Raw genomic sequence first — 6,519 nt, 5'->3', positions numbered from 1 at the left:
CTTCGAGGTTGGGCGTTCTGTATCGTCTCCGCCAGTTCTTCTCCCCCGCACAGTTGCTATCCATATACAGGGGCCTTGTCCGCCCTCGTATGGAGTAAGCATCTCACGTGTGGGGGGGCTCCACTCACACAGCTCTTCTGGACAGAGTGGAGTCTAAGGCTCTTCGTCTCATCAGCTCTTCTCCCCTTACTGATAGTCTTCTACCTCTCAAATTCCGCCGCCATGTTGCCTCTCCTTCTATCTTCTATCGATATTTTCACGCTGACTGCTCTTCTAAACTTGCTAACTGCATGCCTCCACCCCTCATGGGGCTCCGCCGCACACAACTTTTTACTCAAGCTCATCCCTTTACTGTCAAATCCCTTACGCATGAGTTAACCAGCATCTTCACTCTTTCATCCCTCACGCTGGTAATCTCTGGAACGATCTTCCTTCAACTGTATTTCCTCCTGCCTACGACTTAAACTCATTCGAGAGGAGGGTATCAGGATACCTCTTCTCACGTAATTGACTGCTCTTTCGGCCACCTCTTCGGATTCTTTACAGGAGCAGCGAGTAGCGGCCTTTTTTTATTGTTTTCTTTTTTTCTTGTCCTGCTGTCTCCTTTGCTGTAAAAAAAAAAAAAATATATATATATATATATATATATATATATATATATATATATATATATATATATATATATATATATATATATATATATATATATATATATATATCCTTTCTCACTAAATCAGTTTCCTCGAGGTTGGGCGTTATGTATCGCCTCCGTCAGTTCTTCTCCCCCGCACAGATGCTGTCCATATACAGTGACCTTGTCCGCCCTCGTATGGAGTATGCATCACTTGTGTGGGGAGGCTTCACTCACACAGCTTTCTTGGACAGAGTAGAGTCAAAGGCTCTTCGTCTCATCAACTCCCCTCCTCATACTGACAGTCTTCTACCTCTTAAATTCCGCCGCCATGTGGCCTCTCTTTCTATCTTCTATCGATATTTTCATGCTGACTGCTCTGCTGAACTTGCTAACTGCATGCCTCCCCGCCCTCCCGCGGCCCCGCTGCACTCGATTTTCTACTCTAGCTGATCCCTATACTGTCCAAACCTCTTATGCAATAGTTAACCAGCATCTTCACTCTTTCATCCCTTACACTGGTAAACTTTGGAACAGCCTTCCTTCGTCTGAATTTCCTCCTGCCTATGACTTGACCTCTTTCAAGTCTGTATCAAGACACCTCTACACCCGAAATTGACCTCTCTTCTGGCCAATCTTTAATTTTGTCTGTTGTGGGAGCAGCAAGTAGCGGGCTTTTTTTCTTCAATCTTTTTGTTGCCCTTGAACTGTCTCCTTTGTTGTAAAAAAAAGTTGTAGTAGTAGTAGTAGTAGTAGTAGTAGTAGTAGTAGTAGTAGTAGTAATAGTAAAAGGAAGAGAGGAAGGAGGAGGAGGAGGGGGAGCAGCAGCAGCAGCAGCAGCAACAGCAGTATTATTATTTTTTTTACAGTAAAGGAAGCCCATCAAGAGCAAAAATAAATAATAATTATAATGACAAAAAGACCCATTAATCACTGCGCCTATAAAAAAAAAGAGTTTAGAAGAGTGGCAAAAAAAGGGAAGTTAATTTCGAGAAAAGAGTTGTCTCGATACTCATCTCTTGAAAGAGTTCAAGTCGTAAGCAGGAGGAAATACAGACGAAAGAAAATTGTTCCAGAATTTATCAGTGTAAGGGATGAAAGAATGAAGATGCTGGTTAACTCTTGCGTAGAAAGTCGAGTGCAGCGGGGCCGCGGGAGGGGTTCAGGTATGCAGTTAGCAAATTCAAAAGAGCAGTCAGCATGAAAACATCGATAGAAGATAGAAAGAGTGGCAACATGGCGGCGAATTTAAGCGCTAGAAGACTATTAGTAAGAAGAGGGGGGTTGCTGAGGCAAAGAGCCTTAGCCTCTACTCTGTCCCCTGTATATGGATAGCATCTGTGAAGAGGACAAGGACTGGCGAAGACGTTACAGAACGTCCAACTTCGAGGAAACTGATTTATTAAGGGAAGAGATGTGAGGTGTTTGGAAGATTGTGTCGAGTTGACAGGTGAAGAAATTTAGTTTTTAAGGCGTTGAAGGACACCAAGTTCTTCTTGCCCCCATCGGAAATTATAGAAAAGTCTGAGGTTAAGGGTTCTGCAGCCACCAGCCTGGAATCTTGTAGTTCTTGTTGGGAGGATCTTCTATCAAAAGATTCGAAGTAATGCAGAGTAGAGTCGTCGGCGTAAGATTATATAGGACAGTTTGTTTTTTAAAGAAGATCATCAGTGAAGAACAGAAAGAAAGTGGGAGATAAAACGAAGTCATGCAGGACACCACTGCTGAGAGGTTTAGGTGAAGAAGAGTGACCGTCTACTCGTACGTCAGCAGAGATAGATCGTCCAGAAAGGAAAATGGAGACAAAAGCAGAGGAGGATTAGAATCCGTAGGAGGGTAGTTTGAAAAACAAACATTAATGCCAGACTCTGTCAATAGCTTCCAAGATGTCTAAGGCAATAGCAAAAAGTTCACCGAAATGGCTAAGAGAGGAAAACCAAGAGTCAGTTGGGAAGGCAAGAAGTTCACCAATAGAACGCCCCTTGCGAATCCGATACTGGCAATCAGAAAGAAGGTCAGAACTTTCCTCTTGAGGATTGTTTCAAAAGATTTAGGGAGACAAGAAAGTAAGGCAGTAAGACCGTAGTTTGAAGGATTGGAGCGGTCACCTCTTTTAGCCGTACTTCCAGCAAGAAGGAAAGATGATCTTGAAAGGCAGAAACGAAAGAGTTTGACCATGCAGGTAGTAGTGGCAGTAGTTATAATAGTAGTAGTATTAATAATAAGAGTATCAGTAGTAGTAGTAGTAGTAGTAGTAGTAGTAGTAGTAGTAGTAGTAGCAGCAGCAGCAGCAGCAGTAGTAGTAGTAGTAGTAATAGTAGTAGTAGTATCAGTAGTAGTGGCAGTAGTTGTATTATTATTATTATTATTATTATTATTATTATTATTATTATTATTATTATTATTATTATTATTAGTAGTAGTAGTAGTAGTAGTAGTAGTAGTAGTAGTAGTATATTATTATTATTATTATTATTATTATTATTATTATTATTATTATTATTATTATTATTATTATTATTATTATTATTATTATTATTATTATTATTATTATTATTATTATTATTATTATTATTATTATTATTATTATTATTATTATTATTATTATTATTATTATTATTATTATTATTAGTAGTAGTAGTAGTAGTATTAGTATTAGTATTTTTATTATTATTATTATTATTATTATTATTATTATTATTATTATTATTATTATTATTATTATTAGTAGTAGTAGTAGTAGTAGTAGTAGTAGTAGCAGTATATTATTATTATTATTATTATTATTATTATTATTATTATTATTATTATTATTATTATTATTAGTGTAGTAGTAGTAGTAGTAGTAGTAGTAATAGTACTATATGTAGTAGTAGCAATAATAATAGCAGTAGTAGGAGTAATAACACCAGAGGTATCAGCAGCATAAACAGTAGTTGGGGTATTGTTGTTGTTATTACGTATTATTATTATTATTATTATTATTATTATTATTATTATTATTATTATTATTATTATTATTATTATTATTATTATCATTATTATTATTATTATTATTATTATTATTATTATTATTATTATTATTATTATTATTATTAACTTCTTTCAACAGAAGACCCTCTCAACAGGAATTACAAGACTCAAGACTGGAGGCTGCAGAACGCTTAACCTCAGACCTTGCTATTATTTCTGATTGGGGTAAAAGGAACCTTGTGTCCTTCAATGCCTCAAAAACCCAGTTTCTCCACCTAGCAACTCGACACAATCTTCCAAACACCTATCCCCTATTTTTCAACAACACCCAGCTGTCACCTTACACCAACACTAAATATCCTCAGTCTATCCTTAGCTCAAAATCTCAACTGGAAACTTCACATCTCCTCTCTTACATCCTCGAGGTTGGGCGTTCTGTATCGTCTCCGCCAGTTCTTCTCCCCCGCACAGATGCTTTCCATATATAGGGGCCTTGTCCGCCCTCGTATGGAGTATGCATCTCACGTGTGGGGGGCTCCACTCACACAGCTCTTCTGAACCGAGTTCACACTATGCCGACTCTGGGCCACGACAACCCAGCGACTTCTGCATTTGACAAACCGGCGTCTTGGTGTCGGCTACCATGATTGCCAACTGTCTGGGACATTCGGCCAGCTAGTTGGCAGAATGTCTGCGACATGCTGGGAAATAGTCTCAAGACGAGTCTCAACGGTCAACTTTTGAAATGGCGCCATGTCTACGACAACCACGAATCTGCCGACCGATTGGCCGACAGTCGCAGACGGTCTTGGCGACAGTCTTCCAGATTGTCTGCCAACTGGTTGGCCGACTAGCTGGCCGACAGTTGCCAAGGAGTTGGCCGACGGTCTTCCTGACGGTCTTCGCGACTGTCTTGGCGACTGTCTTGCCGTTCCTTAAAATACGGAATCGCTCTGTATTCGAAAATGAAATGTATCGTTCCGTTTTGAACCAATACGGAACGGCATTTGTTCCGTACGGCATTTTGTTATCTGAATGGTCAAACAGATAAAATTCAGTATCTTAAAATTGTAGTGAGCGCATTTTTCGGTTAATCACTCATTGCATACTCGAGGAAGTTTAGGGTTGCCACCCGTTCCTTTAAATATGGATCCATTCCGTATTGGAGAGTGAAATGTTGCATTCCACATTTTTCTGACCTCAGGGTGGCAACCCTAGTTGTGTCATTCAACATAAGAGAGATCGAGGCAAAAAGAGTGCGTGCCTACTGTGCGGCTCCCAAGTTTGTGCCAGCGAAACGTAACCATGCCCAGCAGTTGTTATTGTGCTTGTGATTCCAAATAAAAATAAAAATTTCTTGATGGCGGCAGTGTTAGCCAATATTTCTGAGCCGAAAGTCGTCACGAACGTCCTTCATTAGGTGAAGTCTGTCGTCACGACAGTCCCTCATCATTCTTAAGTAGTCGGCACAGACGACTGTGCCGACAGGAAACGGTAAAAATTTGAAAAATGGCCTCGACAACCGTCACGACTGACTCAAGACAAGCCAAGACTGTTGACGACAGTCTTGACGACTGCCCCCGACCTCCCTCAGACCTCAGCCAGAAGTGACGGTTGGTCCAGACGCATTTGTTCCGTACGGTATTTTGTTATCTGGATGGTCAAGCATATAAAATTCAGTATCTTAAAATTGTAGTGAGCGCACTTTTCGGTTAATCACAAAACCAGCCCGTAAAATTTGTCAAAGGTTCGTCCTAAAATACGTGTAAAATACGCGACGTAACGTCCCTCCTCCCTCCCTCTCGCCTCCACCAGCAGCGTGCTGCGGCTGTCACTCATTGCATGCTCGAGAAAGTTTAGGGTTGCTACCCGTTCCTTTAAATATGGATCCATTCCGTATTGGAGAGTGAGATGTTGCATTCCACATTTTTATGACCTCAGGGTGGCAACCCTAGTTGTGTCATTCAACACAAGAGAGATTGAGGCAAAAGGAGTACGTGCATGCGTACTGTGCGGCTCCCAAGTTTGAGCCAGCGAAACGTAGCCATGCCCAGAAGTTATTATTGTGCTGTTGCCGAATGCTGCGCCGACGTCGGCGCAGCATTCGGCAACAGTCTCAAGACCTGCCTGACCCTTTCACATCAACACCCAAGACCTCGTGTACCCTAGAGTCGTGGGTTGTCGCGGCCCAAAGTCGGCACAGTGTTAACGAGGCTTTAAGGCTCTTCGTCTCATCAGCTCTCCTCCTCTTACTGACAGCCTTTTACCTCTTAAATTCCGCCGCTATGTTGCTTCTCTTTCTATCTTCTATCGATATTTTCATACTGACTGCTCTTCTGAACTTTCTAACTGCATGCCTTTCCCCTTCCCGCGGCCCCGCTGCACACGACTCTCTACTCATGATCATCCCTTTACTGTCCAAACCCATTATGCAAGAGTTAACCAGCATCTCCATTCTTTCATCCCCTTCACTGGTAAACTCTGGAACAGCCTTCCTTCGTCTGTATTTCCTCCTGCCTATGACTTGACCTCTTTCAAGAAGAGTGTATCAAGACACCTCTCCACCCGAAATTGACCTCTCTTTTGGCTACTCTTTACTTTTTACTTTTGTGGGAGCGGCGAGTAGCGGGCCTTTTTTTTGTACTCTTTTTGTTGCCCTTGTATTATTATTATTATTATTATTATTATTATTATTATTATTATTATTATTATTATTATTATTATTATTATTATTATTATTATTATTATTATTATTAGAATTATTTTTATTGTTATTATTATTATTATTATTATTATTATTATTATTATTATTATTATTATTATTATCATTATTACTATTACTATTATTATTAATATATCAATCATCATTATTATAATTGTCGTATCTGTTGTTGTTGTTGTTGCTGTTATCATGG

At 39.9% G+C, this 6,519-nt stretch overlaps 1 protein-coding gene across 4 annotated transcripts in view; it reads left to right on the top strand.

The window, feature by feature from the left end:
* Positions 1-6,519, top strand: part of LOC126981370 (serine-enriched protein-like) — a 199,036-nt gene that overhangs the window by 122,531 nt on the left and 69,986 nt on the right. The gene's annotated exons all lie outside the window — the stretch shown is intronic.

Source organism: Eriocheir sinensis, chromosome 47 (genome assembly GCF_024679095.1).
Source record: "Eriocheir sinensis breed Jianghai 21 chromosome 47, ASM2467909v1, whole genome shotgun sequence".
Taxonomy (NCBI): Eukaryota; Metazoa; Arthropoda; class Malacostraca; order Decapoda; family Varunidae; genus Eriocheir; species Eriocheir sinensis.
The sequence above is the reverse complement of the archived record's forward strand: the minus strand, read 5'-3'. Positions and strand labels throughout refer to the sequence as shown.